The following is a 9,546-nucleotide window of genomic DNA, read 5'->3' on the forward strand; positions in this document are numbered from 1 at the left end:
TCTAACCCCGAGCTGTTTTGGGAACTTGAGCTTCTTCTAGGGGACCCAGTGGTGCTGATAGGATTTCTGGGCACCTCAGCCAGGCCCCCTGCCCACCTGGCCACATTGGCTCCCACTCAAATCTGACCTTGGGGCTTGTGTGGCCTCTGCTTACTGAGCCCTGTGGTTCTCTGCCAGGCACTGTTGGCCCTGCGTGCAGGCTGGCACCTGGAGAATGGCCTGTCCCCAAAGCCTGCACTCCTCCCAGCTCACCCGCTTTGCTTTTCTCCCGCACTGGGAGGTGGGAACCGGGTTGACACTGGGGGAGGAGCACCCTCAACTCTGGCTTCACTTTAGAGTTCTGGGCAGGGCTTTGGGAGATGATACCCTCATTATTTATTCTTTGGAAGAATTTGTATAAGATTGGTTTCCTCCTTAAGTATTTGCTAGAATGTCCCAGAAAAAGTCATTTGCCTGGGATTTTCTTTGCAAAAGTTTTTAAAATTTTAATTTGGTTTCACAGACAATTAGAGGACTGCATGGCCACCAGCAACAGTTGCAGATTCTTATGGGCAATAAAACTCAGAGACACAATAGGCGTTCACTTGACTCTAAATTAACGTAGATTTATGAAAGGACAAAGAAAAAGCATGTTCAGCATTTTCAGCGTTATTGGTGGGGTGAGAGATGTCCAACAGCAGTCTAACATTTCACACCACCATTCAGCAGCATTGCTATTTGGGAATTGAAGTTAATGTGCATGAGGTTCACCTTGAAATGTTCATGTATCATTATCTGATCCAGAACATCTTACAACATTGGAGGACACCTCCATGTCCATGTTAGTTCAAGAAAGCCTTGCTTTCCTAACAGTCTTTTACATGATCCTAATCATGTCGTCATTCAGTGTCCATACACCATTCACTGCCCTCCCAGTTCAGGTGCAGTTCCCCAAGCAAAGCTTTCACAATAAACAATGCCTGTAATGCAGCATTTCTCATTGATCTAAGTCTACTCTGACTGAAGAAACAGTGCTGGAGGAAAATAAAAGCAACATCGTCTTCCTAGGATTGAATATAGGAGACAGCCTAGGCCTCCTGTTCACGGTTCACCCTTAAGGATTATTCAGGGTTTCTCTATCTTCTCATGTCAGTATTTGAATGTTTTTTTGGAATTTAAAAATCTCACCTAATTTAAAAAATAAACACAGGCCAGTCGCAGTGGCTAAAGCCTGTAATCCCAGCACTTTGGGAGGCCGAGACAGGCGGATCACGAGGTCAGGAGATCGAGACCATCCTGGCTAACATGGGGAAACCCCGTCTCTACTAAAAAATACAAAAAACTAGCCGGGCGAGGTGTCAGGCATCTGTAGTCCCAGCTACTTGGGAGGCTGAGGCAGGAGAATGGCGTGAACCTCAGAGGTGGAGTTTGCAGTGAGCTGAGATCCAGCCACTGCACTCCAGCCTGGGCGACAGAGCGAGACTCCGTCTCAAAAAAAAAAAAAAAAAAATTTTCAACCCAGAATTTCATATCCAGCCAAACTAAGTTTCATTAGTGAAGGAGAAATAAAATCCTTTACAGACAAGCAAATGCTGAGAGATTTTGTCACCACCAGGCCTGCCCTACAAGAGCTCCTGAAAGAAGCACTAAACATGGAAAGGAACAACCAGCACCAGCCACTGCAAAAACATGCCAAAATGTAAAGTCCATCGATGCTAGGAAGAAACTACATCAACTAAGGAGCAAAATAACTAGCTAACATCATGACAGGATCAAGTTCACACATAATAATATTAACCTTAAATGTAAATGGGCTAAATGCTCCCATTAAAAGACACAGACTGGCAAATTGGATAAAGAGTCAAGACCCATCAGTGTGTTGTGTTCAGGAGACCCATCTCATGCACAGAGACACACAGATGCTCAAAATAAAGGGATAGAGGAAGATCTACCAGGCAAATGGAAAACAAAAAAAGCAGGGGTTGCAATCCTAGTCTCTGATAAAACACATTTTATCTGATAAAACCTAGTCTCTGATAAAACAAACAAAGATCAAAAGAGACAAAGAAGTCCATTACCTAATGGTAAAGGGATCAATTCAACAAGAAGAGCTAACTATCCTAAATATATATGCACTCAATACAGGAGCACCCAGATTCATAAAGCAAGTCCTTAGAGACTTTCAAAGAGACTTAGACTCCCACACAATAATAATGGGAGACTTTAACACCACACTGTCAATATTAGATCAACGAGATAGAAGATTAAAAAGGATATCCAGGACTTGAACTCAGCTCTGCACCAAGCAGACCTAATAGACATCTACAGAACTCTCCACCCCAAATCAACAGAATATACATTTTTCTCAGCACCACATCACACTTATTCCAAAATTGACCCCATAGTTGGAAGTAAAGCACTCCTCAGCAAATGTAAAAGAACAAAAATTATAACAAACTGTCTCTCAGACCACAGTGCAATCAAACTAGAACTAAGGATTAAGAAACTCACTCAAAACCGCTCAACTACATGGAAACTGAACAACCTGCTCCTGAATGACTACTGGGTATATAACAAAATGAAGACAGAAATAAAGATGTTCTTTGAAACCAATGAGAACAAAGACACAGTATACCAGAATCTCTGGGACACATTTAAAGCAGTGTGTAGAGGGAAATTTATAGCACTAAATGCCCACAAGAGAAAGCAGGAAAGATCTAAAATTGACACCCTAGCATCGCAATTAAAAGAACTAGAGAAGCCAAGAGAAAACACATTCAAAAACTTACAGAAGGCAAGAAATAACTAAGATCAGAGCAGAACTGAAGGAGATAGAGATACAAAAACCCTTCAAAAAATCAATGAATCCAGGAGCAAGTTTTTTGAAAAGATCAACAAAATTGATAGACTGCTAGCAAGACTAATAAAGAAGAAAAGAGAGAAGAATCAGATAAACACAATAAAAAATGATAAAGGGGATATCACCAGCAATCCCACAGAGATACAAACTACCATCAGAGAATACTACAAACACCTCTATGCAAACAAACTAGAAAATCTAGAAGTAATGGATAAATTCTTGGACACATACACCCTCCCAAGACTAAATCAGTAAGAAGTTGAATTCCTGAATAGACCAATAACAGGCTCTGAAATTGAGGCAATAATTAATAGCCTACCAACCAAAAAAAAAGTCCAGAACCAGATGGATTCGCAGCCAAATTCTACCAGAGATACAAAGAGGAGCTGGTACCATTCCTTCTGAAATTATTCCAATCAATAGAAAAAGAGGGAATCCTCCCTAACTCATTTTATGAGGCCAGCATCATCCTGATACCAAAACCTGGCAGAGACACAACAAAAAGAGAATTTGAGACCACTATCCCTGATGAACATCGATGCAAAAATCCTCAATAAAATACTGGCACCTGAATCCAGCAGCACATCAAAAAGCTTATCCACCATGATCAAGTTGGCTTCATCCCTGGGATGCAAGGCTGGTTCAACATACACAAATCAATAAACGTGATCCATTGTATAAACAGAACCAAAGACAAAAACCACATGATTATCTTGATAGATGCAGAAAAGGCCTTCAACAAAATTCAACAGCCCTTTATGCTAAAAACTCTCAATAAATTAGGTATTTATGGGATATATCTCAAAATAATAAGAGCTATTTATGACAAACCCACAGCCAATATACTGAATGGGCAAAAACTGGAAGCATTCCCTTTGAAAACTGGCACAAGACAGGGATGCCCTCTCCCACCACTCCTATTCAACATAGTGTTGGAAGTTCTGGCCAGGGCAATCAGGCAGGAGAAAGAAATAAAGGGTATTCGACTAGGAAAAGAAGAAGTCAAATTGTCTCTGTTTGCAGATGACATGATTGTATATTTAGAAAACCCCATCGTCTCAGCCTGAAATCTCCTTAAGCTGATAAGCAACTTCAGCAAAGTCTCAGGATACAAAATTAATGTGCAAAATCACAAGCATTCCCATACACCAATAACAGAGAAAGAGAGAGCACAATCATGAGTGAACTCCCATTCACAATTGCTTCAAAGAGAATAAAATACCTAGGAATGCAACTTACAAGGGAATTATAAACCACTGCTCAAGGAAATAAAAGAGGAAACAAACAAATGGAAGAACATTCCCTGCTCATGGATAGGAAGTATCAATATCGTGAAAATGGCCATACTGCCCAAGGTAATTTATAGATTCAATGTCATCCCCATCAAGCTACCAATGACTTTCTTCACAGAATTGGAAAAAATTACTTTAAAGTTCCTATGGAACCAAAAAAGAGCCCTCATTGCCAAGACAATCCTAAGCCAAAACAACAAAGCTGGAGGCATCACTCTACCTGACTTCAAACTATGCTACAAGACTACAGTAACCAAAACAGCATGGTACTGGTACCAAATCAGAGATATAGACCAGTGAAAGCGAACAGAGCCCTCAAAAACAATACCACACATCTACAACCATCTGATCTTTGACAAAGCTGACAAAAACAAGAAATGAGGAAAGGATTCCCTATTTAATAAATGATGCTGGGAAAACGGGCTAGTCATATATAGAAAGCTGAAACTGAATCCCTTCCTTACACATTATACAAAAATTAATTCAATGTGGATTAAATACTTAAATGTCAGACCTAAAACCATAAAAAACCTAGAAGAAAACCTAGGTAATACCATTCAGGACATAGGCATGGGCAAGGACTTCATGTCTAAAACACCAAAAGCAATGGCAACAAAAACCAAAATTGATAAATGGGATCTAATTGAACTAAAGAGCTTCTGCACAGCAAAAGAAACTATCATCAGAGTGAACAGGTAACCTACAGAGTGGGAGAAAATTTTTGCAATCTACCCATCTGACAAAGGGTTAATATCCAGAATCTACAAAGAAGTTAAACAAATTTACAAGAAAAAATAAAACAATACCATCTAAAAGTGGGCAAAGGATAAGAACAGACACTTCTTAAAAGAAGACATTTATGGAGGCAACAGACACATGAGAAAATGCTCATCATCACTGGCCATCAGACAAATGTGAATCAAAACCACAATGAGATACCATCTCACACCAGTGTAGAATGGCAATCGTTAGTCAAGAAACAACAGGTGCTGGAGAGGATGCAGAGAAATAGGAACATGTTTACACTGTTGGTGGGACTGTAAACTAGTTCAACCATTGTGGAAGACAGTGTGGCGATTCCTCAAGGATCTAGAACTAGAAATACCATTTGACCCAGCCATCCCATTACTGGGTATATACCCAAAGGATTATAAATCATGCTACTATAAAGACAGATGCACACGTATGTTTATTGTGGCACTATTCACAATAGCAAAGACTTGGAACCAACCCAAATGTCCATAAATGATAGACTGGATTAAGAAAATGTGGCACATATACATCATGGAATACTATGCAGCCATAAAGAAGGATGAGTTCATGTCCTTTGTAGGGACATGGATGAAGCTGGAAACTATAATTCTGAGCAAACTATCCGAAGGACAGAACACCAAACACTGCACATTCTCACTCATGGGTGGGAATTGAACAATGAGAACTCTTGGACACAGGATGGGGAACATCACACACTGGGGCCTGTCATGGGGTGGGGGAAGTGGGGAGGGATAGCATTAGAAGATATACCTAATGTAAATGATGAGTTAATGGGTGCAGCACACCAACATGGCACATGTATACATATGTAACAAACCTGCATGTTGTGCACATGTACTCTAGAACTTAAAGTATAATAATTTAAAAAAAAAGAAAAAAATCACATAAGAGTCAATGGGAGGCTGGGTGCGGTGGCTCACACATGTAATCCTAGCACTTTGGGAGGCCAAGGTGGGCAGATCATGAGGTTAGGAGTTCAAGACCAGCCTGGCCAACACAGTGATACCCCGTCTCTACTAAAAATACAAAAATTTAGCAAGGCATGGTGGCAGGCACCTGTAATCCCAGCTACTCGGGAGGCTAAAGCAGGAGAATCATTTGAACTGGGGAGGGGGGTGGAGGCTACAGTGAGCTGAGATCGCACCATTGCACTCCAGCCCAGGCAACAGTGCTAGACTCTGTCTCAAAAAACAAAACAAAACAAAACAAAACAAAAACAGAGTACATGGGGTATCTGTCACCTGAAGGATTTATTCTTTGTGTTACAAACAATTTGATTATACTTTTTCAGTTATTTTAAAATATACAATTAAACGATTATTAACTATAGTCACCCTGTTTTCCTATCAAATACTAAACCTTATTCATTCTTTGTTAAATGTTCTTATGGAAAGAAATATTATTTTGCAGCTGTTGGATGAAATAGTCTATAAATATCTTCAAGCACCATTTGGTCAGAAGTGCAACAATTGTGTCAAGAAAGGTTTCAATTTTTCCACATATATATAAATTTCACTGTTTTCTTGCCAGTTTTGATTTCTGGTTTCATTCCATTGTGGCCAGAAAAGACACTGAATATGATTCTGATCTTCTTAAATCTGTTAAGACTTGTTTTCAAATTAACGTGTGTTCTATCCTGGAGACTGTACTGTGTAATCTTGACGACAATGTCTTCTGCTGTTGGAAGGAAAGTTCTGTGTGTATCTGATAGGTCCATTTGTTCTATGGTTTTGTTTAAGTCTGCTATAGGTTGTCAGTCTAGATGGTCTGTCTCTTATTAAATGTGACATGTGGAAGTCTCCTACCATTTACTATTGCCATTTTGTTAACATTTTTGTTTGTCTTGTAGTTCTTTTGTCCCTCTGTTTCTACTCCCTAGGTGTCCTTTCACTGTGACCTAGGGTGGAGAGGAAGACAATGGGAGCGTCCCCCCAACAGTTTTCTCTCCTTGGTTCCTGTGTTCCAGCATTGTGTTAAAGGTGCTGCCCATGGTTGTAGGCATGGTCTTCCAAGTCATGGAACCGTGTGAACTAAGTGATGGGATTAACCACACTTTACCCACACAGCCTTAACTTATCAATCTGTGTGATCTGCCTGGCTTCCTGAAAAAAATGGATCTCTGGAGAGCCTTTGGTCAAGGCTTCTTTAACAGAGTCAATGTGCTAAATTACCTGCTATTTTGGCCTGTGCTAAAATATTTACCCTTAGCAAAATGGTTCTGTTTAACCTCTGTACTTAAAATCACTTTACTAATTAAGTACTGCTCTCATTGGAGACAGAAATGAACATAGGGACTTAACGGCAATTTTTCCTGCTGTTGGGACAGTATCGGCGCTAACATTTGGATATGAAGGACATTTTCCTCCTAGTTGTTGAAGGTGGAGCTTTCCCATTCACAGAAGGAGCTTACAGCCTGATTTCTAGCGGTGTGAAAAGAGAGAATTGAGAAGATGCAGTGTTACTGTGAAACACCATCAATTTGCCTGATGAAGAGGATTTCTATTTCCACTAGGTGGCGCTGTTGGCTCAGAAATACCACGTGCTCACCGGAGGAAGGATAGAGAGACCCTTGTTAAGTTGTTGCATATCGTGTTTGCTGATCTTTCCTAACAGAACTGTTTCCCTGAACTATAAAATTTCCTGCACACTGTACATACAGAGGATAGGAGACATAGTGACTGTGGATAGAAAAGAAAGGAAAATTTTGTGACAGGATAGCTGAAGATCCATGATCAACACCTGGATGGGCTGTTGGAGGCTGGGTTCAGTCCTGAAGCCTTTGAATAATGCAAGGGTGTGCCCTGGACAGAAATTCTCAGTTTCCCTAGGACTTCTCCCAGCCTCATGTGATGTGATGGCTAGGAACTCTGTGAAACAAAACAAAACAAAAAAACTGGTTTGAAGACAGCCTTGAGATTAAAGGACAGATTTCAGGTTCACTCCATACTCACCAGTCTAATGTTTCTGTCTTCCATTCTGATCCTGAGCCTACATGAGAACCGCATGAGAACCGCAAAAGGAAACAGCTTGGTTGTCTGGGGTATATTCCCTTTTTTTTTTTTTTTTTTTTTTTTTGAGACAGAGTCTCGCTCTGTCACCCTGGCTGGAGTGCAGTGACACGATCTCGGCTCACTGCAAGCTCTGCCTCCCAGGTTCCCACCATACTCCTGCCTCAGCCTCCTGAGTAACTGGGACTACAGGTGCCTGCCACCATGCCCGGCTAATTTTTTGTATTTGTAGTAGAGACGGGGTTTCACCATGTTGACCAGGATGGTCTCGATTTCCTGACCTTGTTATCTGCCCGCCTTGGCCTCCCAAAGTGCTGGGATTACAGGCATGAACCACCACGCCCAGCCTACCCTGTTTCTTTGTCTCACTCGAGAAAAATTCAGGACACAAACACACATGAGGAGTGGGTTTAGGAGCAGAAAGTTTAATAGACGAAGAAGAATAGAGAGAGAAAAGGCTTCCTCATGCTGAGAAAGCAGGTTGCCCAAGAGAGGGTCTCCAGTTTGCAGCAGGATGCAATTGATTTTGTACAGAGGCTTGGGGAGGTGGTGACTGATTTACTAGGGCCCAGGGGATTGGTTTGACTAGATGTGCCGTTTGCATAGCCTGCAAAAAGACTGGCCTCTCCACCCTAGTCTTTTATTATGCAAATATGGTTCTACCTGGTGGGTCACCATGATACCTACACACATGGTGACAAGGAAAAGGAGAGCAGGAACCAACGTATTGAATGTACCTGGCTTTCAGGTACCACTGCTGGTATTTACATATGAAAGCTCCTAGCTTTCATATATATCAGGCTGCTTTCTGTTGGAGAATAAATGGTTTGGGCTGCTTTTATTAAAGGAACATTCCACTAAGAACTTTTACCCTTTCTAGCTAACGAAAAAATAATTTCTTAATAAATCCTGTATTAGAAAGACACAGGGCTCATGGTTTGGAGAAGATTCAGTCCATAGCCTCATGTGCTATAGAGCCTGGAGGCAGGGAGGTCAGAGTCAAGGGTGTAAAATTGAGGTTGAGTGGTCCATGGACACAGGAGGTCCTGGAGGTTCCCAGGCTAGCCTACAGAGCTGAACAGCCAGAGCCAGCCCACAAGCTCAAGGGTTAGCTGAGTCTCCCTTCTTGGCCCTTCCCTGTATCATTGGTGTCTGCTCTCTCCTCTCTACCTCCTCATTCACAAGGTTTCCTCCCAGATTTCCAGGGAAAGGCCTTGGTAGGAGAGTACTTTGTCATGCTTTTATTTTAATGCTGAATTTACAGAAAAACCATATAATACCCTTCTGAATTTAGTCAATATATTCATACACAGAATTTTTGCAAGATTAAGTTTTACACTTTCCACCACTTGTTTGAACTTTTAACTTCATATTATCTAATTTAAAACAATTCTTTAACCCTAGGCAAGAATTCACATTTTTATGCCTCTTATAACCTTTTATTAAAACACATTTTACTGTTCCTACACACCTCACATGTAAATCTATTTCCAGTAATCTCAATTACATGTCATAATAGTAACCTGGTGGGAGGAGAATAAGCACTCCCACCACTGCTCTAGAACCAGCAGACCCTCCACCCAGACTAAGGCACAGGCACACACAGCTGCACTCACCAGCCCAGTGAGCACCT

The sequence above is a fragment of the Chlorocebus sabaeus genome, chromosome 6 (assembly GCF_047675955.1).
Source record: "Chlorocebus sabaeus isolate Y175 chromosome 6, mChlSab1.0.hap1, whole genome shotgun sequence".
Taxonomy (NCBI): domain Eukaryota; kingdom Metazoa; phylum Chordata; class Mammalia; order Primates; family Cercopithecidae; genus Chlorocebus; species Chlorocebus sabaeus.